The sequence below is a fragment of the Nycticebus coucang genome, chromosome 1, assembly GCF_027406575.1.
Source record: "Nycticebus coucang isolate mNycCou1 chromosome 1, mNycCou1.pri, whole genome shotgun sequence".
In the NCBI taxonomy this organism is placed as follows: domain Eukaryota; kingdom Metazoa; phylum Chordata; class Mammalia; order Primates; family Lorisidae; genus Nycticebus; species Nycticebus coucang.
This window is the reverse complement of record NC_069780.1, coordinates 46,076,448-46,099,302: the sequence shown is the minus strand read 5'-3', so window position 1 is coordinate 46,099,302 and position 22,855 is coordinate 46,076,448. Positions and strand designations below refer to the sequence as shown.

At 37.5% G+C, this 22,855-nt stretch overlaps 1 pseudogene; it reads left to right on the top strand.

The window, feature by feature from the left end:
• The first annotated feature begins 420 nt into the window (after positions 1–420).
• Positions 421–22,855, top strand: part of LOC128590217 (14-3-3 protein zeta/delta-like) — a 95,540-nt pseudogene continuing 73,105 nt past the window's right edge.

Sequence of the window (22,855 nt, the reverse complement as noted above, 5' to 3'; positions counted from 1 at the left end):
ACCATAGACAGAATCCCAACATCTCTCTCTAAAGATATATTTATTATAAGATTGGCGCCCCAAGTGATTAAAGGCTAGAGGTATCTGACAAGAGGCAGTACCACTGTGGAAAGGACAGTGAACTACCTTCCAGAAGATCTGAGCTTTGACTGACTATGCCACTTGTTAACTTTCTCATCAGTAGGATGAATATATTCTCATATCTTTTCTTCCTATATCATATGTTCTTTACTGGGACCATCTTGTACAAGAAGGCACATGTTGAGTATAAAATATTCAATATCCATGTTGAGTACAGATACTCAGATATGATGCTAACAGTGGCAATGACAATTCAAAAGCCTACCCATTCAGAGACTTTTGGGCCCCAGTCCATCCCTCTGTCCACCACCACCCACTCTGGACGTAGAGCATCCAGGCATGGATAAAAATGAGCTGGTTCAGAAGGCCAAACTGGCCAAGCAGGCTAAGCGATACAATGACATGGCAGCCTGCATGAAGTCTGTAACTGAGCAAGGGGCTGAATTATCCAACGAGGAGAGGAATCTTCTCTCAGTTGCTCATAAAAAATGTTGTAGGGGCCCGTAGGTCATCTTGGAGGGTCATCTCAAGTATTGAGCAAAAGACGGAAGGTGCTGAGAATAAATGGCAGATGGCTCTATAATACAGAGAGAAAATTGAGACCGAGCTAAGAGATGTCTGCAATGATGTACTGTCTGTTTTGGAAAAGTTCTTGATTTCCAGTGCTTCACAAGCAGAGAGCAAAGTCTTCTATTTGAAAATGAAAGGAGACCACGAGGATACTTGGCTGAGGTTGCTGCTGGTGATAAGAAAGGAGTTATGCATCGGTCACAACAAGCGTACCAAGAAGCTTTTGAAATCAGCAAGAAGGAAATGTCACCAACACATCCTATCAGATTGGGCCTGGCCCTTAACGTCTCTGTCTTCTATTCTGAGATTCTGAACTCCCCAGTGAAAGCCTGCTCTCTTGCAAAGACAACTTTTGATGAAGCCATTGTTGAACTTGATACATTAAGAGTCATACAAAGACAGCATGCTAATAATGCAATTGCTGAGAGACAACTTGACACTGGGGACATCGGATACCAGGAAGGTGAAGCTGAAGCAGGAGAAGGAGGGGAAATTCACCCTCCTTCCAACTTCTGTCTGCCTCATTCTAAAATGTACACAGCAGACCATTTTGTCATTCATGCTGTCCCACAAATAGTTTTTTGTTTACAATTTATGACAGATTTATATTACTTCTATTTGAATTTTCCTATTTCCCAGGTGGCTTTTGTGTTTAATATTAGGGGAGTAGAGCCAGTTAACATTTAGGGAGGTATCTGTTTTCGTCTTGAGGTGGCCAATATGATGATGTGGAATTTTTATACAAGCTATAAGTGTTCGGCATAGTACTTTTGGTACATTGTGGCTTCACAAGGGCCAGTGTTAAAACTGCTTCCATGTCTAAGCAAAGAAAACTGTTTATATATTGGTTTGTCCTGCTGGGGAATAAAAGGGATCATTTGGTTCCAGCCACAGGTGTAGTTATTATGGGTACTTTTAAGGTTTGGCATGCTTACTGGGCTGTGGTAGGAACAGATGTCTCCTGGATACCACGTGTTAAACCGTGTGCATCTGTGGAATACTCAATCTCAGTGCGCTCACCTTTGACTACAGCTGCAGAAGTGTTCCTCTAGACAAAGTTGTGACCCAGTTTACTCTAGATAAGGGCAGAAACGGTTCACATTCCATTTTTTGTAAAATTATTTGCTGTTGCTTTCATTATTTTACTAACTCATTTTATTTGTATTGAAATTTTTAGGCAAGCTAAGACGAATGTAAAAGAAAAAAATGCAGTAAAATGAATTGCTTCTTATCTATTACCTTGTATATATCAAGCACAGCAGTAAAACAAACCAAAGAAACATATATTTAACTTTTTTTAGGATTTTTGCTTTTGTGATTGTTTGGTTTGTTCTGATGCTTGCCTAACGTGCATGTGCTGTAAAAAGTAGTTAACAGGGAATTTACTTGAGATGACGGCTAGCTTTATTTAAATGTCTTACAAAATTTTCATGAACAATCCAATCATAATTGTTAAGAACACATGTGTAAGTTCATGGAAGTAGAATAAACGTTTTATGAATGGACTTTTTGAACTATTTTCTCTACAGTTTTCATGTAAATTAGTCTTTTGGTTCTGAAACTTCTCTACGGAAATTACACATTTTTAGAAATGTATTCCTTATTCCCTCTTGGCAGCTAATGGGCTTTTACCAAGTTTAAACACAAAGTTATCATAACAAATATTCTAATACAACTGCTGTCTCCAACCATATCCCAAGTTCCCCTCTCTTCCTTCCCAGCCCCTACAAAATGAGTTCTTATTTTTTCTGGGGTGGGGAAGATTGGGAAAAAGTAATATGTTCCGTTTAAAATTTTGGTACATGGCATTTTCTAACTTAGGAAGCCACAGTGTTCTTGGCCCATCATGACAATGGGTAGCATTGACTATAAGTTTTGTGTTTCCAAATCACTTCTGGTTTTTAAGAATTTCTTGTTACTGTTAATAGCCTGCTTTTGTTTTTGAATCTTTATTCTTTCTGTTTGTCAGGTGCACAAGATTACCTTCCTTTTTTAGCCTTCTGTCTCATCACCAACCATTCCTAGTAGGTGGCCATGTACTTGAAAAAAGGCTGCATGATCTTTCTGGCTCCACTGGATGTCTGAGATACCCTGCTTCCTTGGCTTGCATCCCACAATCTATTTCCCTCATCTGCTTTACTGCAGCAAAGCTCCTAGGTCGATGAGATTGCGTTTCTCTCTTTAAGCTCTACCTATCCTGCCTGGTCTGTCATTATCTGCCTTTAAAATCCTTCCTCTTTCTCTTCCTCTATTCTCTAAATAATGATGGGGCTAAATTATACCCAAAGCTCACTCTACAGACTATGTCCTCAGTACTTTGCAGAAAACACCAAACAAAAATGCCATTTTAAAAAAAGATGTTTTGTTGTTGTTGTTGTTGTTTTCTGTTAGAATGTAAGCTCTTCAAGAGCAGGGACAATGTTTCTGTATGTTCTATTGTGCCAGGTACACTGTAAATGCTCAATAAATATTGACGATGGGAGGCAGTGAAAAAAAAAAGCCTACCCATTACTATGAGTTTACAATTATCTTGTAGTTTCCGTTACTTTATTCCAGGGACTAGGAAAATAGTGGTGAATCAATAGGACATTTGATGTTCTCCAACTAACAGCAGAAACACAAGCTTTTAATAAAAATACTTGGGTTTACACTGGAAATTTATTTGCTGTCAGATCTTATAATGCATGTTAAGTACAAAAGTTATCTAAAGTCCTAATAAGTAATATTTTCTTGATTTTTTTGGTGATTTTGTAAAATGTTTAACAAAAGAATAATTCCAAAATGCAGAAGTTACAGAAGTTTGTAATTTGTTGATGGGTATGTTCCAAAAGGTACAGTATGCAGCTTGAATTTTCTCCAGACAAAAATCACAAAAGAATTCATTAAAAATAAACAAAATCAAATAAAGTTGGTAATTTAATCAAGTTTTGTGGTTTGCTTTCCTAAAATTAACTCAAATATGTTAAAAGATAATCCCCTTTGAGAGGATTTCTTAGATTTGCATTCTATCCTATAATGAAAAGAGGTAAGGATACTGTATACACAGACATAAACAAAAACTCTTCTTACACATAAATACATATGCTCTATATACATGTCTTTGAATAGAGGAGTTTTTCTGGGGGTGAAATGTATTACAGGCTTTTGAAAAATGTCTTCAAAATTTTTTCTCTTCCATAATGAAATACAGTAGAAGAAAAAGATTCATTTTACAAAAGTGTATTATTGTTGTCATCTTTCATCATATTTGAGAAAAACAGGAAGTTAATTTGATAGCAATCCCAGGCTCTGGTAAGCGACGATTTGTCTTCTCACAGCAGATGTAGATAATCATTGCCACTATTCAATGGAATAAGCAACTCCATTGAAAGTAAGGTCAATATACAGATATTGAAGCTTTTCCCTAAATATACACACCCACACAGAGAGCCATTCCACAAAGACATTTAAATTTAAATCATTAGAGATTGATTCCCTACCGATCAACTGCTTTGTAAAATAGAAAGGAACAACTATTGGTTTAAGGAGGTGACCTTGTGATAATAATCCAAGGGCAGATATATTTCATATTGCAAAAAACAAGAAAGAAAACTCACTTGTTTCCTGTAAGTACCAAAGCTGGGAGGATAAAGTCACATATATAACTTGCACTGTGATGATAATAATATTTAAATAACCATGGACAGTGGGAAAATTCTAGAAGCCTTGTTTACATTTGAGAAAGTATCTTCAGCTATATTTACATAAAAGGTCTTCAGAGGGAACAAAAGGCAAGTTTAGAAAGCCTCTATAAATTCCAAACTGGGGGGGGTTGAAAAATCAGCATTTACTGACATAATTTTCTTTTATAATTTTCACCTCATCAAGCATGTTTCCATCACATATAAGGAATTTACAGATCAGATTAAAATTCTCCAAATTGAGACTTTTAAAATTTTAAAACTGACTTCATCAAAGACAAAAAATGAATAGTTTGAAAGTGATATTCAAAATCTTCACCAAGAAAGTTAAAATCCTTCCTGACCTTCATGGAGAAATTGAAGAAAAATATACTGCAACATTCATTCAGTAGAGAATTTAATGATAGATAAAAAACTGTCTGAAGCAGATGAAACTATCAGCCTTAATTGTGAACAGCTGTATACCTACAAACAAGCAAAAATTCACACAAAAAATTTTTAAAAAGAACCAGTTGCTTTTATTAAAACCAAATGATTTCTCAGAAGGAAAAAAGCTCATAGTAATTGATAAAAAATTCTATCAGCCAAGAGAAAACTAAACGAATTAAGAAAAGAAAATACATAGTATTTTAGAAAAAAAATTCAGTGAGGCAGAGTTGAAATTTAATCCTTTTCCTTTAAAGAGGCTCTTTACTCTCCTGAAGCTTTAAAGTGGGGCATTTGTTAGAAGTTGAGAGGCCCACCAAGTTATTTTTGGGATTATCAAATTATCAAGAAAGCGACAGTAGTAAACTGTGATAACTGAGGGATTGAGTGTCAGAATCTATCTGTGTGGGCCAAATTTCACCACAACAGAATCAGCAGCAGAGGAAAATGATCCTTCCATCAAGTCACAGTACTTTTCCAATGATTTATCCAAAAAGCCTTAACTAAGTTGTCCTAGTGTTTCTAAGGTGGACCAGCAGAACTTAAAATTTACTATGTCTCATGATAACACTTTAGGATCATACATCTTCAAAAATGGACTCTAGTAGAAATGACACTAAGGATAATCTTGGCCTTTTATGGACAGCTGATTCAGGACCAGCCTTTCTTCCTCTGCCTGATTGCCCAGTCAGAACTCAGATGAGAAAGAAGAGCTCCAGGGTGGCCGTGTCCATAGCTCAGTGGGTAGGGCGCCAGCCACATATACCCAGACTGGCGGGTTTGAACCCAGCCCAAGCAAGCGAAAACAATAATGACAACTTCAACAATAACAACAACAACAAATAGCCAGGTGTTGTGGTGGATGCCTATAGTCTTAGCTACTTGGGAGGCTGAGACAAGAGAATTGTTTAAGCCCAAGAGTTTGAGGTTGCTGTGAGCTATGATGCTACAGCACTCTACCCAGGATGACAGCTTGAAACTCTGGCTCAAAAAAAAGAGCTCCAGGGGGCAGTTCATGGGAAGAAAACTCACTCTTGTTCTCTATTCTACACATTGCTTTTCATATATGTAGTGATTTGATAGAATCACAAATTAAATAATATTTTACAAATGCAGAAAATTTAAATGTGTTTTAAGAGTAAATCACTTCTATTTTAAATTTGTCTGGTTTTTAAAAATTCTTGAATTATTTTAGTTTTATTGCTGTTAAGTGAATTTGCAATTATTTACACTGAAACTAGGTGGAATTATAATTTTTTAGTATTTTATAAATATAGATTATTTAAAGGTGACTTACAAATAAATTATGTTTGTTTGTTTGTTTATTTATTTATTACAGTTTTTGGTCCAAGCTGTGTTTGAACCCTCCACCTCCAGCATATGGGGCTGGCGCCCTACTCCTTTGAGCCACAGGCACTACCAATTATGTTTTATTCTACTTATAGGCAGTTTAAAAATAGCATTTTCATTTTACAGGTTTTTTTATTGTAATGTAGCTTTTTTTAATGTTAGTTTTTTACAAATCCCCTATACCATGACCAATAGTGAGAGTTTTACCAAAACAGTTCAGCAAATACAGACATTTGAAACTTGAAGTCCATGTATGTGTATCAAGAGCTGTAGTCAGCCCAATTACAAGACAAAAAATAAGGAAGCTTGATGTGGTTTGTTATCTATTTGATTAAATTTTAATTATTGTTAAAAACAAATGCTAATTGTCTACCCTTGTGGAGAGTGGGCTGTGAGATGGCAGGGCCCCCACAGCCTGGGGAACATTCAGGGAATGAACCTCCAATTGCTTCTCCTTGTCCTCCATTCCTGAAACAGCCATATTCCTTTCTTTATGCTCCCTCTGCCAAAAGTCACATAGCTCTTTCTTTGTCTAGTTAACTATGCAGAGATCCTTGTGATCTTTGCCTTCTTACTTCTTGTCATATGTTAACAAAGTTGAGTAGAAACCACTAAGTCATATAGTTCTTCCTTTGTTTTGTCAACTATGCTCAGATCCTCATATTTCCCTTCTTACTATTTGTCATATGTTAAGGAAGTCAAATAGAAACCATTTAATGTCTTCATTAAAGTCATTTACATTTTCCTCTTGTACTGTAAGACCAAAATTATGTCTTTTGATTATGCTATTTCCCCATATTGTCTATGCTATTTCCCTCTAACAACCCTGTACGGATGCTATAAAATAAAGCTGATTTTGTGCTTTGGTGCTGGCTACAGCCGTCAGCTCAGTCAGACCTCCCAATCCCATCTTTTATCATTCCCTACCCATTCCACTCTGGTTTGCTCCCCTTCACCATGCTGGTTTGCAACATACCTTTGTATCTACTCTTTTATTATGCCCTGTGAAGCATATACTTGTATGTATACACACACATACACACACACACACAAACAAAGAGGGTGCCCAAAAAAGTATACACATTTTAAGAAAGGAAAATACCATATTAAAATTGTAACACTCATCATGTTTAACTTTTGCAGTATTAAGATATATAAGATACAATATATAAGATAATAAATATTATTGGTGTATATTGAGTATTACAATTTTAATGCAGTTTTTTTCCTTTCTTAAAATATGTATACTTTTTGGACACCCATTGTATATAAATATACTTTTACATATATGTGTGTGTGTGCATACATATACAGTCTTTGCTTTTAGGGAATTAACAATAAACAGAAACCATTTTATAATATATTTTCTACTTAAGGTCAATTGTTGTTTTTTTTTTCAATTAATATAAGAATAAATACAATCAAATTACATTGGTTTACATTTATTAGGTAAAGTCCAAGTTTCAGTGGAGCCCTCTTCACCCAGGAGATGTGCCATATACCCTTATATTGCAACTGGTAGGTGAGACCTTACCTCCTTCTCCTTCTTGAATTTAAATGTTTTTCTCTCATGTGGGCATATAGTAATTCACCAACTAGTTTCACATGATTATTGAGTACATTGGATGCTTGCTATTCCATTCATATGATGCTTTACTTAGAGGATGTTCTCCAAATCCTTCTAGGTAAATGCAAAAGATGTGAAGTCTCCATTTTTTTTTTTTTTTTTGGCTGAATGACATCCAACTATAGTAGTTGGTGATACTCCATGGTCTATATATACCACAGTTTATTGATCTGTTCATGAGTTGTTGGGAATTAGGGTTGTTTGCACCTTTGTGATTGTGAATTGAGCTTCTATAAACATTTGAGTGCAAATGTCCTTATGGTAAAATTATTTCTTTTCTTCTGGATAGATACTTAGTAATGGGATTGTGGGATCAAATGGAAGGCCTATGTTTAGCTCTTTGAGTATTCTCCATACTTCTTTCCAAAAAGGCTCTATTAGTTTGCAATCCCACCAACAGTGTATAAGTGTTCCTTTTTCTCTGCACCCATGTCAACATCTGCAGCTTTGGGATTTTGTCATGTGGGTTGTTCTCACTGGGGTTAGGTGATATCGCAACATTTGAATTTCTCTGATGATTAGGGAAGATGAGCATATTTTCATGTATTTGTTAGCCATTAGTCTTCTTGGTAGAAAGTTCTATTCAAATGTCTGTTGCCCAATGATAAATGGAGTTATTTGCTCTATTCGGGATAAAATTAAGTATAGAATTTTACACATAGCTACCTCTTGAGAGGATATATTTAGCTGACTGGCATGAATTTCTCCTGACTAGACATCCTGTATAGGAACAATCCTATGGTATAGTATCTTTGAACACAGAAGATTAATGAACATTGTAAATAGATTGATAATGTGATAATGATCGAACAAACATCTATGTAACATTGTTTTAATCTATATAATATTCTTCTGAGGTAGGTAATATTACTATACAGGAAAATGAAGTTTTAGGGAAGATAAGTAAATTATCCAAATATTCATAGCTCTCAGGTGGCACAGCTGGGATTCATACCCAGATGGCTTAGGCCCACCCTCTTGAACACTATACCATGCACCTAATCATTAAAGCTATTATCAGCAACTACTGTTGTTGAACATCATTGTCATTAAAATCCTAATATGTCCCCAGTCTGAATTCTTTTGGCCTAGGTAATTTCTTTTTTGCTCAGAGATTCTAGTATTTGGTTAATTGTTTCCACACTTGACAGAGAAGTTTTTTTAACAATTGGCTATTTTTTACAGTCAGTCCTCAAGCTACAAATGACATAGGTTCTATAGTTTTTGTTCTTAAGTTGAATTTGTATGTAAGTTGGAACAGGTGCACTTACCTATTACCTGTAATCACCTATAAGTGTGAGTTGTACATAACTCAGATATTTGTAATTTGAGGGCAGCCTATATTTGAAAAGTAACAATGCAAACTGCTTCATCTAGTATACGTGGGTTCATTTATATAGTGTCCTTCTCCCCAGAAAAAAGATATCCCTTTTCCTGTTACAGACCTAAGAGATATGATCAAATGGTTGGCCTTTCTAATAAAATAATTCCTCAGAAGTACTTTCTGGGCTCCTCGTCCCGCCGGCCCCGCCACACCCTACCTGAACTCAGGCGCCTGGAGACTGGGACCTTCGCCAGCAGTCAAGGCACCTTCACAGCCCAGAGAGTGTGAAACCCAGTATAAAAACCTATGAATTGGGAAGGAGAGCAAGATGGCGGCCGAGTAACAGCTTCCTTGCATCTGGGCACCGTGAGTCCAGGGAGATAGGACTCCAGGCATCTCTGGCTGTGGGATCTGCCTATCATCACCCATGTGAGGATACAGAGAGTCAGCAAGAAACTTCTGGACCCCAGGAGGAGGACTAAAACAGTGGAAAACCGGCAAGTGGTCACATGTGTTCAATTGGTGTAAACCCGCCGGCAACTGTAAGTTCAGTAGCAGCGAGACTGCAAACCGGAAAGGCCTTACCTGTGAACTGTTTTGGTGTCTTTGGACTTGGCACTCAGTTGAGCTGCCTTGGGGAGAGTCTGAGCGGGAATGCAGAGAATTTGGCAGTTGTCTAGGGCCCCAGTCTGAGCGGCTGAGCCTGATGGAGCTCATAGTGTTTGGCTGTGGGCCACAGGGAGCCATTGTGAGCGATCTGCCCCAGAAGCTCCACCCTCAGGGTTGCAGAGCTAGAATCGGCTGAGAGCTGGTAACCCAGCACCAAGTAGCCTAAGGGTGGGATCTGAGCCACCTTGCAGCCCTAACCTTCAGGGGCAGAGTGAGACCGGTTTTGGCACACTGGGTAAGTGGATAGCCACTTCAGCAGTGATTCCAGTGACAAGCATTTTCCTAGGAAACATTCTGCTCAGCAAGTTTACAAGTTCAAAGTGCCTCTTAAGTGGGCTGAAGAGAGATTAAGGGTGTCTACCTGCTGGGGTTTGAGAAATCAGCAGCCTCTAGTCGTATCAGAACTATGATTAACATCTCATACCCCAGAAGACAACGTTTGCCCAGACAATATTCAACAACATATACATACTGCTTTGTTTTTGGTTGTTTTTTTTGTTTGTTTGTTTGGTTGTTTGTTTGTTCATTTTGATGTTGTTGATGTTGTTGTTTTTTTTAATTTCAACCTTTTCCGTACAGATCTTTTTTCTTTCTCAATTTTTCTAGTTTAATTATAATTTCCAATTGCTGCCTTTTTTAATAACTAGAACCTCATTTTTGCTACTGTTTCAACTGCTATTATTTGGTTTTTCACCCAATTTTATCCCGTAAAGTTTTCTGTTTGCTTGTTTTGGTTTGATTTATAGCATTTTGTCTTTCCTCTCTACTTGGTGGAGGTGGGGTACTGTGTCTGATCAGGTTAGCAAAGAGCTGCTGACCTCAAGGGAAAGACCCAACTGGGCACCCCCAGAAGGTGGTTTTTTTTTAAGGTTGTGTCAAAGTACCCTACTATACACTTATATTGCTCTGTCTCCCTCTTTCTGTGCCTCTCTTCTTTTTGTCAATATTCTTTTTACCCATCCCCTCTCCTTTCTCTATTTTTTTTTTTCTTTTCACTCGGTCCTCCTTTCTTTCATCCCTTTCTTGCTCTTCAACCTTCTCACCCTTCTGCTCCTGTAAAAAAGGGACTCATCTAACCCTTAGTCCACAGGCAGGAGAACTTAAAGAGCAAGAGGAAGTGAAAGGAAAATTAGGGCAAGGAAACAGATAAAAGGAATCACTCATGAGGAAGAATCAGCAGAAAACTCCAGGCAACATGAAGAACCAGTCCAGAACAACCCCACCAAGGGACCATGAGGTAGCTACGGCAGAGGATTCCACCTGTAAAGAAATGTTAGGAATGACAGAAAGGGAATTTAGAATACACATGTTGAAAACAATGAAAGAAATGATGGAAACAATGAAGGAAACTGCTAATAAAGTGGAAAATAACCGAAAGGAAATCCAAACACAGAATCAAATAAGAGACGAACGATATGAAGAATATAAAAAGGATATAGCAGAGCTGAAGGAACTGAAACAGTCAATTAGGGAACTTAAAGATGCAATGGAAAGTATCAGCAACAGGTTAGACTATGCAGAAGAAAGAATTTCAGAGGTAGAAGATAAAGTTCTTGAGATAACTCAGATAGTAAAAGAGGCAGAAGAGAGAGAAAGCAGAAAGTTCATTGTCAGAATTATGGGACCTTATGAAGCGTTCTAACATACGAGTTATAGGAATCCCAGAAGGGGGAGAAGAATGCCCCAGGGGAATGGAAGCCATACTAGAGAATATTATAAAAGAAAATTTCCCAAATATCACCAAAGATTCTGACACACTGCTTTCAGAGGGATATCGGACCCCAGGTCACCTCAACTCTAACCAAGCTTCTCCAAGACACATTGTGATGAACCTGTCCGAAGTCAAGACAAAAGAAAAGATTCTGCAAGCTGCCAGGAGTAAGCGCCAGTTGACCGACAGAGGCAAACCCATCAGAGTGACCACAGACTTCTCTAATGAAACTTTCCAAGCAAGAAGATAATGGTCATCTACCTTTAATCTACTTAAACAGAACAATTTTCAGCCCAGAATTCTGTACCCTGCTAAGCTAAGCTTAAAAATTGACGAGAAATCAAATCATTTACGGATATACAAACATCGAGGAAATTCGCCACAACAAGACGAGCTCTACAGGAAATACTTCAACCTGTTCTGCACACTGACCACCACAACGGATCAGCATCAAAGTAAGAACTCAGAAATTAAAGGACAGAACCTAACCTCCACACTGATGCAAAAGATAAAACTAAGCAATGGACTCTCACCAAATAAGACGAATAGAATACTACCACACTTATCAATTATCTCCATAAATGTTAATGGCTTGAATTCCCCACTGAAGAGACATAGATTGGTTGAATGGATTAAAAAACACAAGCCATCCTTTTGCTGTCTGCAAGAAACACACCTGGCTTCAAAAGACAAATTAAAGCTCCGAGTCAAGGGTTGGAAGACAATTTTTCAGGCAAATGGAATTCAGAAGAAAAGAGGAGTTGCAATCTTATTTTCAGATACATGTGGATTTAAAGCAACTAAAGTCAAAAAAGACAAAGATGGTCACTTTATATTGGTCAAGGGAAAAATACAACAAGAAGATGTTTCATTTCTAAATATTTATGCACCCAATTTAAATGCTTCCAGATTCTTGAAGCAGACCTTACTCAGTCTGAGCAATATGATATCTGATAATACCATAATAACAGGGGACTTTAACACTCCTCTTACAGAGCTGGACAGATCCTCTAAACAGAAATTAAACAAAGATATAAGAGATTTAAATGAGACCCTAGAACAACTGAGCTTCATAGACGCATATAGAACACTCCATCCCAAAGATAAACAATATACATTCTTCTCATCACCCCATGGAACATTCTCCAAAATTAATCATATCCTGGGACACAAAACAAATATCAATAGAATCAAAAGAATTGAAATTTTACCCTGTATCTTCTCAGACCATAAGGCACTAAAGGTGGAACTCAACTCTAACAAAAATGCTCAACCCCATACAAAGGCATGGAAATTAAACAATCTTCTGTTGAATAACAGATGGGTGCTGGAATAAATAAAACAGGAAATCATTAACTTCCTTGAGCATAACAACAATGAAGACACAAGATACCAAAACCTGTGGGATACTGCAAAAGCAGTTTTGAGAGGAAAATTCATCACTTTAGATGCCTACATTCGAAAAACAGAAAGAGAGCACATCAACAATCTCACAAGCCATCTTACAGATTTGGAAAAAGAAGAACAATCTAAGCCTAAACTCAGTAGAAGAAAAGAAATATCCAAAATCAAATCATAGATCAATGAAATTGAAAACAAAAGAATCATTCAGAAAATTAATGAAACAAGGAGTTGGTTTTTTGAAAAAATAAATAAAATAGATAAACCATTGGCCAGACTAATGAGGAATAGAAAAGTAAAATCTCTAGTAACCTCAGTCAGAAATGATAAAGCGGAAATAACAACTGATCCCACAGAGATACAAGAGATCATCTCTGAATACTACCAGAAACTGTATGTCCAGAAATTTGACAATGTGAAGGAAATGGATCAATATTTGGAATCACACCCTCTCCCTAGACTTAGCCAGGAAGAAATAGAGCTCCTAAACAGACCAATTTCAAGCACTGAGATCAAAGAAACAATAAAAAATCTTCCAACCAAAAAATGCCCTGGTCCAGATGGCTTCACACCAGAATTCTATCAAACTTTCAAGGAAGAGCTTATTCCTGTACTGCAGAAATTATTCCAAAAAATTGAGGAAGAAGGAATCTTCCCCAACACATTCTATGAAGCAAACATCACCCTGATACCAAAACCAGGAAAAGACCCAACCAAAAAGGAGAATTTCAGACCAATCTCACTCATGAATACAGATGCAAAAATTCTCAACAAAATCCTAGCCAATAGATTACAGCATATCATCAAAAAAGTCATTCATCATGATCAAGTAGGCTTCATCCCAGGGATGCAAGGCTGGTTTAACATACGCAAGTCCATAAACGTTATCCACCATATTAACAGAGGCAAAAATAAAGATCACATGATCCTCTCAATAGATGCAGAAAAAGCATTTGATAAAATCCAGCATCCTTTTCTAATTAGAACACTGAAGAGTATAGGCGTAGGTGGCACATTTCTAAAACTGATTGAATCTATCTATGACAAACCCACAGCTAGTATTTTACTGAATGGAGTAAACTGAAAGCTTTTCCTCTTAGAACTGGAACCAGACAAGGTTGTCCTCTGTCACCTTTACTATTCAACATGGTGCTGGAAGTTCTAGCCAATACAATTAGGCAAGACTAGGAAATAAAGGGAATCCAAATGGCAGCAGAGGAGGTCAAACTCTCCCTCTTTGCTGACGACATGATCTTATACTTAGAGAACCCCAAAGACTCAACCACAAGACTCCTAGAAGTCATCAAAAAATACAATAATGTTTCAGGATATAAAATCAATGTCCACAAGTCAGTAGCCTTTGTATACACCAATAATAGTTAAGATGAGAAGCTAATTAAGGACACAACTCCCTTCACCATAGTTTCAAAGAAAATGAAATACCTAGGAATATACCTAACAAAGGAGGTGAAGGACCTCTATAAAGAAAATTATGAACTCCTCAGAAAGGAAATAGCAGAGGATATTAACAAATGGAACAACATACCATGCTCATGGATGGGAAGAATCAACATTGTTAAAATGTCTATACTTCCCAAAGCAATCTACCTATTCAATGCCATTCCTATCAAAATACCAACATCGTACTTTCAAGTTTTGGAGAAAATGGTTCTGCGTTTTGTATGGAACCGGAAAAAAACCCGTATAGCTAAGGCAGTTCTTAGTTATAAAAATAAAGCTGGGGGCATCAGCATACCAGATTTTAGTCTGTACTACAAGACAGCATGGTACTGGCACAAAAACAGAGACATAGACACTTGGAATCGAATTGAAAACCAAGAAATGAAACTAACATCTTACAACCACCTAATCTTCGATAAATGAAACAAGAACATACCTTGGGGGAGAGACTCCCTATTCAATAAATGGTGTTGGGAGAACTGGATGTCTACATGTAAAAGACTGAAAATGGACCCACACCTTTCCCCACTCACAAAAATTGATTCAAGATGGATAAAGGACTTAAATTTAAGGCATGAAACAATAAAAATCCTCAAAGAAAGTATAGGAAAGACACTGGAAGATATTGGCCTGGGGAAAGACTTCATGAAGAAGACTGCCATGGCAATTGCAACAACAACAAAAATAAACAAATGGGACTTCATTAAACTGAAAAGCTTCTGTACAGCTAAGGAGACAATAACCAAAGCAAAGAGACAATCTACACAATGGGAAAGGATATTTGCATATTTTCTATCAGACAAAAGCTTGATAACTAGGATCTATAGAAACTCAAATTAATCCACATGAAAAAAGCCAACAATCCCATATATCAATGAGCAAGAGACATGAATAGAACCTTCTCTAAAGATGACAGACGAATGGCTAACAAACACATGAAAAAATGTTCATCATCTCTATATATTAGAGAAATGCAAATCAAAACAACCCTGAGATATCATCTAACCCCAGTGAGAATGGCCCACATCACAAAATCTCAAAACTGCAGATGCTGGCATGGATTTTGAGAGAAGGGAACACTTTTACACTGCTGGTGGGACTGCAAACCAGTACAACCTTTCTGGAAGGAAGTATGGAGAAACCTCAAAGCACTCAAGCTAGACCTCCCATTTGATCCTGCAATCCCATTGCTGGGCATCTACCCAGAAGGAAAAAAATCCTTTTATCATAAGGACACTTGTACTAGACTGTTTATTGCAGCTCAATTTACAATCGCCAAAATGTGGAAACAGCCTAAATGCCCACCAACCCAGGAATGGATTAACAAGCTGTGGTATATGTATACCATGGAACACTATTCAGCTATTTAAAAAAAATGGAGACTTTACATCCTTCGTATTAACCTGGATGGAAGTGGAAGACATTATTCTTAGTAAAGCATCACAAGAATGGAGAAGCATGAATCCTATGTACTCAATTTTGATATGAGGACAATTAATGACAATTAAGGTTATGGGGGGGGAGGAAAAGCGAAAGAGGGACGGAGGGAGGGGGTGGGGCTTTGGTGTGTGTCACACTTTATGGGGGCAAGACATGATTGCAAGAGGGACATTGCCTAACAATTGCAATCAATGTAACCTGGCTTATTGTACCCTCAATGAATCCCCAACAATAAAAAAAAAAAAAAAGAAGTACTTTCTGACTTGCCAAAAATGAGCTAAATAGTTCAAGGTAAGACAGAGTCTCTGAGAAAGAAATTATCCTAAAAGCAAATCATTTTAAAACAATAACATATAATAAATCTAAGAAAACTTGGCACTTGCCCTGCCTTAAAAATGCTAAGTTTGTCAGTGAAAAATTACCAAATTGTCTCTCAAAGGGATAAAGCTGCCTACTTGGAACTGAGCAGAAGGACCAGGCCCTCCATAGAAAGGAGTTGGCCACTATTCGTATTTGAAAGTAATTATCAGCTAGTGTTTGGGTCATGGTTCGCAGGACAAGGGCTCTTACCTTTCCCCTTGATACTGTGGGTCCCACTTTTTTCCAATTTATGACAAATAACTTGTTAGCCCATAAATCCACATAGTTTTGGTAACTACTATATAATTCTGTCAGCACTTAAAGTTGGATTTGAAGGTAACGGGAAGATCCCATTTTGGAGGTCAGACATTCTATTCCTACAGAGAATTTGAACGAACATAGAAAAAGGTTTTCTCATCTGCTGGTTAAGTATCATTTGGGTACAGAAGCTAAATTAATCATTTGTCTTTTTTGAAAACATAGCTGAACCAGCCTCTATTTCCAGAAAAAAAAAAACCAAAAAGTGTAGTAAGATAGCCATAGAAAGCCATATAACACAGTGGTTCCATTAAAGATTCAAAGTGATTGTCAATAATAACTGTATGGAACAAAAATTATTACACATGCTGACTTTGGCTTAAACATATGACCAATTAAAATTAAAAGTCAAAGAATAAGAGAGTTTCCCTGTTATTAAAAATATCAGTATTCCTGAAGTTAGAATAAACATTTAGTTTGTGCAAGATTTACTTCTAGGTACTTCAAAATAACTAGTTTAATCTTTATAATATTCTTCTGAGGCAGGTAATATTACTATACAGGAAAACCCCAAAGACATTTTCAGTGACTAACAAGCTAGTGTAAAAAGAAACCCTAATTTGCCTTTTTTTCTTCCTGTTTATTAAGAAAAACTCTTCTAATATCACAAAGGGAATTAAAAAAAAAAAAAGCTAGGAGATAGAAAAACCACCCCATTTATGATCCTCCAGAAAACAAATCTTGGCCAGACACAGTGGCTCATGCCTGTAGTCCCTGCCACTCAGTTCAGAAGTTCAAGATCAGCCTGGAAAACAGAAAAGTAAGAAAAGCTATTAGCTGGGGGTGGTGGTGCACACCTGTAGTCCTAGCTACTCAGAAGGCTGAGGCAGGAAGATCCCTTGGACCCTGGAGTTGGAGGCTATGTTGAGCTACGATGCTACTGCACTCTACCCTGGTCCACAGAGCAAAGCCTTGTCTCAAAAAAAAAAAGCAAATCTTTAGATTAATTAATTAATCAATAACTTAGATGGAAGACTAGGATTAGCTAATACATAGTGCAATTTGTAAGTTTGAGCTGGTAAATATTACCTCAGATGTGCACATCTGAAGTTAGAAGCAGTATAGAAAGGAGAACACATATGAATTTTGAAGATAGAAAGGTCTTTTTAAAATCTAACTTTTGCCCAATTACTAGATGTATGATATTTACAAGTCAGTTAAATCCTTTAGTAATTAACACAACAGAACAATACTTTGAATTTAAAAAATCTTTAACTCAGAAGAGAGTCTCAAATTCCATGTGCAAGAATGGCCTAACAATGGTGTGGATATATTTTAGTATGGTTTCTAGAAAAGATCCCTTCTTATCAAATTCTTAATTGCATCTGTATAAGATCAGGTAATGTTTTAAGTGAACGTGCTTTAACAAAATTTTGTTGCCCCAAAGCTATATGGCCCATTGATGAAATTTCTAACATATATAACATTTGTGTAGATCATTCAAAAGCATTCCCATGGAACCTCTCACATCATCCATCAGTTGCCTTAAGAAAGGCAGAGCTCTTTATGGGAGATCTGGCTAGCCTCCTAGTCACCTTTGATCCCTTTATCTGGGACTCACTCACAGCAGCAGGCACAGCCCTCCATAGTTTTCTAAGTGAATAAGCTCAGTGTGTGTGGAAAATCCAAGTTTTATATCTATTCAAATATGTTGTTAATTTTACACTTTTATTATCCTGGAGCAGTGGGGAGAAAGGAGAGGTTAGGTGACAGACATAACTTACATTCTTCTCTTCTCTACTCACAAAACTTCCAGAAAGTTCATGTTACTCCTTGACATGTAAGACAAAATCCATGTGGTAAAATGGAATTAAGAGTGAGATAAAGGAACATTTATTAAGCATCATATTCCAAGAGTAAGTTTTCCATAAATTTAAATATAATTTGTTATTATAAATAGTTGTAAAGACAAATTTGTGTATACATGTATCTGTTCAGAGTGTCTGCATATAATTTGATCTAACAAGGATGTAATTCCAATTTGCCTTCAAAGCCCAACTTTACTCTTTAGTTACCAAGTGATCTGGTGCAAATTAATTACTCTGACCTTCAATTTCTTCTATTACATGCACTATAATACAATATTTATTTTGCATGATTATTCTAAGGATTATATGGGATAAGGTATAAGAAAGTATCCGGCATACTTCTTAGAATACAATAGATACTCCATAAAATTGTAATATCTCTTTTCCAAATACTGAGCCTTTAACATGTGCCAGACACTGTTTTAAATGTATTATAAATATTAGCTTTTAAAATCCTCCTACCAATCTTTGTGTCACCTACTATTATTACACATCCTTTACTGATAAACTGAGAACCCGAGAGGTTCAATGACTTGCCTGAGATCACATAATTAATAGAGACAGAATTAAAATTAAAACCCAGACAATTTCATCCCAGAGACTCTGCACTTAACCTTTATGTTCTGAGTTGACCCTGAGCTCTCTAGCCAAAATATTTCTTAAGTTTTTGTTTAGATGATTTAAAATAAAATAAGATTTGTCTAGTTAAATACATTATCAAGATGGATTTACACCATGGTAGAGAGATATATAGACATATTCCAAATAACTGATTGCTTAAGGAGATAACATATAGTAGAACCTCGATAGCTGATCATCTCCCTACCTTGGCCACTTCCATACATTGACCTAATTTTCATAGACCAGACATGTACCACACGTACCACCCCTGGGTGGTCAACTTAGAGAGGTTGATGTAGATGAAATGATTAAAACACTCAATTAGGATAATGCAAGGAGCACTTAAATGAAAGAATTGGGTTTTCTGAAAGAATTATTTATGAAAACTAAGCTGGCCATGGAGAAATAGTGCAGTATCTCAGGTTAGCAATCGTAAGGCCGTGTGAAACAGTAAGAACAAAGGGAGCAGGTAACACAGGAACCCTGTAGGAATGAGTCATATGTGGAGGGCCTCCCTGGGAAAATTACTCAGTCACAAGAAGCAGCCAACTCTATACACCGGGCAGCAGTGAGGGAGGAAAGGGTGTACACCCTAACCTCGCATTTCTCCTCCCCCCCGAGGATCTTCTACCATGCCCCTCACTAGCTAGAAGTCAAAGATGCTCATTGATGTCATTCAAATAGACCAGCCTGCTGAGGCCAAGACCAGGAGAAGACCGGCACAAGGGTTTTTCTAGATTTCCAAAATATTAACATTTTCATTACCAAAACATAATTTTTTTCCTCATCTTATTAGGTATCTTCTTAGAATTTCTGTCACACCTTCTTGCTTTCTAAAAGAAGTTATAGAATCTATAAATATTTTTTTGAGCTAGCTCTCAAATAGCAGAAGCCTCAAGAACGCCGAACTGCTGGCCTACACTCATAAAATGTGCTCCTGTCTCCCTCAGAACACAGCTCCCAAGTGTGTTTTCAGATACTGTATGAGAAAGATTTTCTGATCAAAATTTGGGACAACATGGGATTAAACCCAGCTAAACAGGTTTCTTACTTGAGAAATATTTCCAGAACTAGTTTCAATCACTTCTCTGGCCTTTTGGCTAAGACCAAGCACAATGCTTGCAAAAATGAAAGGTTAGACTATAATATACATAACTAACTAGACCACACTATCTTTAACTTTTTCTTAGAAATATCTTTGGGGCTACAGTTGCAAGGAACATTCTTTGTGAAATAATTTATTCTCAAAGACCTCACTACTCTGCAGCATTTCCAAACATGCATTCATTGTTCATTTTGTCAACAAACGGTGTAATTCTGAGCACTGGGTGTTCAGGACAGATGAGATCCTTGCTGTCTGGGATGTGCTCTGGTGCTGCGTTTTGTTGGTGGAGTCTCTATTTTCCCCTCATCGTCACTTCCCCTTGCCCCTGTCTGTCACTACCCCTGTGCACTTACTTCCAGTAACATTTTTAGCCCCAATCCTTTAAGTTGGCATTTTGTAAGCTCACCTGCATTTAGGAAATCAGGTAACCAAGCATATAAGAATGATTGAATAAGGGGCTGCTCTTCTCATATAAGACATGAACCATTTTATGGGAATGCATCCAGGTAAAGAGGCCTTTCTTACATATTTCCTCACCAAAGGCTGTCTAATAATGAGTTGAAATTTCCAAGGAGATAGCCCATAGTTCCACAGGATGGTATAGCAAAGTGGCTGAGCACAGAACATTTGCCTTCCAAAAGACAGGCTAGCCATGCAGACCTAGCATGGGCCCCTCTTGTGGTATGACCCATGCAAGTTCCAGTTTCCTCACCTGTTGAATGGTGGTAATACTTGTGTCCACTGGCTCTGGTTGTTACAAGGATTGAGTTAGAGAATGTACTCCCAGCACACAGGAATAAGTAAGGTCAATTAGGACTTTTACTGAGCCTAGTACATAATAGACATACAACAGATAGTTAGAAATATGAGTTGTAGGCCTAAGGACAAGAACAGCTTTCCAAATTCTTGAGCCAGTTTTTTATAGACAATTTTATTAGGCTTTTAGAAACACAGTTAAAGTTTGGGCCCAACTCTGCTTGCACAGCTTCCTAAAACGTGGAGCAGATGAGCTTCCTTACCATCCGGTATTGTGGTGAAGCAGATGTAGTGGCTGGGGCCCTGCAAACTCAGAGGTCAGAAACACAGCCCTACAGAGGTGGTGAGAGAGGTTTCTGGAACATTCACCTTACTTTTGGGTTTTTCCTTTCCTCCCTGTACCTCTTGGCTTTCTTTGCGCATGAACTGTGTACCACAGCAAAGGCTGGAGAGGAAACAGAGGCACAGGCATGTCAATCAGGAGAGAGGAAGAGAACACCTGGGATCCTGCCTTGGAGGGATTGGGGGCCTGAGAAAGCAGGATGAGATTTTCAGGGAGAAGAAAAACACCTCGTAGGGGGAAGGAGAGCCTCTGACATGGCTAGCCAATGGGGTCGGTGGAAACCAAGCCCAAGCCCCAGCCCACCCTGGCAAGCACAGAGCCTCAGCCACAGGACAGAGCAGTCCCTAAAAGGCCATCTGTGGATTGTCCAGCAAAAGACAGTCAGCCTGTGCCATCACTTTGCCGGGCCCCATTTGAATTGTCACTTGGGATTACAGACTCTCTGCCAATTAATTATCCATAAAGAGGTGATTCCTGGTAGCCCCACATGCCACAGAGTGACAATATTGTTATGAAAGGAACCATCTCAATCCCTAATTGAGGTGGAATGGCTGGGCAGAGTTATGCATTTATTACTCTGTTCTGGCATAAATTTTAAATTACTGCTGGAGGACAATCACTTCAACTTTTAAAGGTAAGGTTAAAGACACCTAGATAGTCCCAGGAGTTGGAGGTTGCTGTGAGCTGTGTGACGCCACAGCACTCTACCGAGGGCCATAAAGTGAAACTCTGTCTCTACAAAAAAAAAAAAAAGACACCTAGATAGTTTATGTACTACAGGAACACTAGAAATGTATTTTATAATGAACCAAATGTAAAAGATTCTTTTCTATCATTTCTGATCAGCTACCTATAATATTTTGTCATACTGTGTAACAAAATGTATCAATGTTTAACATGCTAGGCATAAGTAGCCTTCAAATATTTTTATGGATTAGGTTGAAAACACAAATTAAAATTATACAAAGTATCCAAATTATCATATTTTATGGCATTATTAATTTAACTTAGGTAATAACTATTCCCATAATTTTCTGCCAAACTTATAAAAAAATCAGGGGAAAAAATTTCCTACTACCTTTTCAAAACAAAACCAGGCAGAGTTGAGGTGGGGTAAATTCTAGCCCAAGGAAACTCAATATTACTTAATATTAAGGCTTCGTATTGAGGCTTATACTCAAACTTAATATTACTCTTATGTTGTTTTCAGTAGAAAATTAGAAAACACCTGGTCTTTTTTTCTTCTTGTGGAAATTCCCTGCATATTTGAACACAGCTGTTAACCATCCCACAGCCTTCCCTTGGGAGCCAAGCAGAGGTTCAGAGATGCGTCGCAGTTCTAAGATTCCTGAGTGAAGAAAACAGAAAGGTTAATGGTGACAGCTTTAGGCAAAAATCTATAGTCAGAAAAATAATAGGATGATAATAAAAGCATGTTTAATTCTTAAATTACAGTCTACTTCATTATATTATTTTAAAAATAAAAAGTCCTTACTCTTTGTGATTCCATGTGTCTATCCATCTGTAAAATGGATAGATACTTGATTCCATGATCTCTGTATAACATGTTAAACAAAAATTTAATAGCGAGATTGTCTTGCCCTCCAGTAAAAATGGTTGAGTTCAGAACCAGAGTGAATTTAACTGAAGTGGATTTTTTCTTTCTCCGACAGGACTCTTTTGTCTTGCTGTCCACCTCTCACCAGCAGCTGACCCGCTTTTATCCTCTGCTCGTTACTGGCGTGGCCCAATTCGTTTCTTCTCTGGGTAAGCCCTCTTCACTGTGTCCCTGCCCCTTGATGGG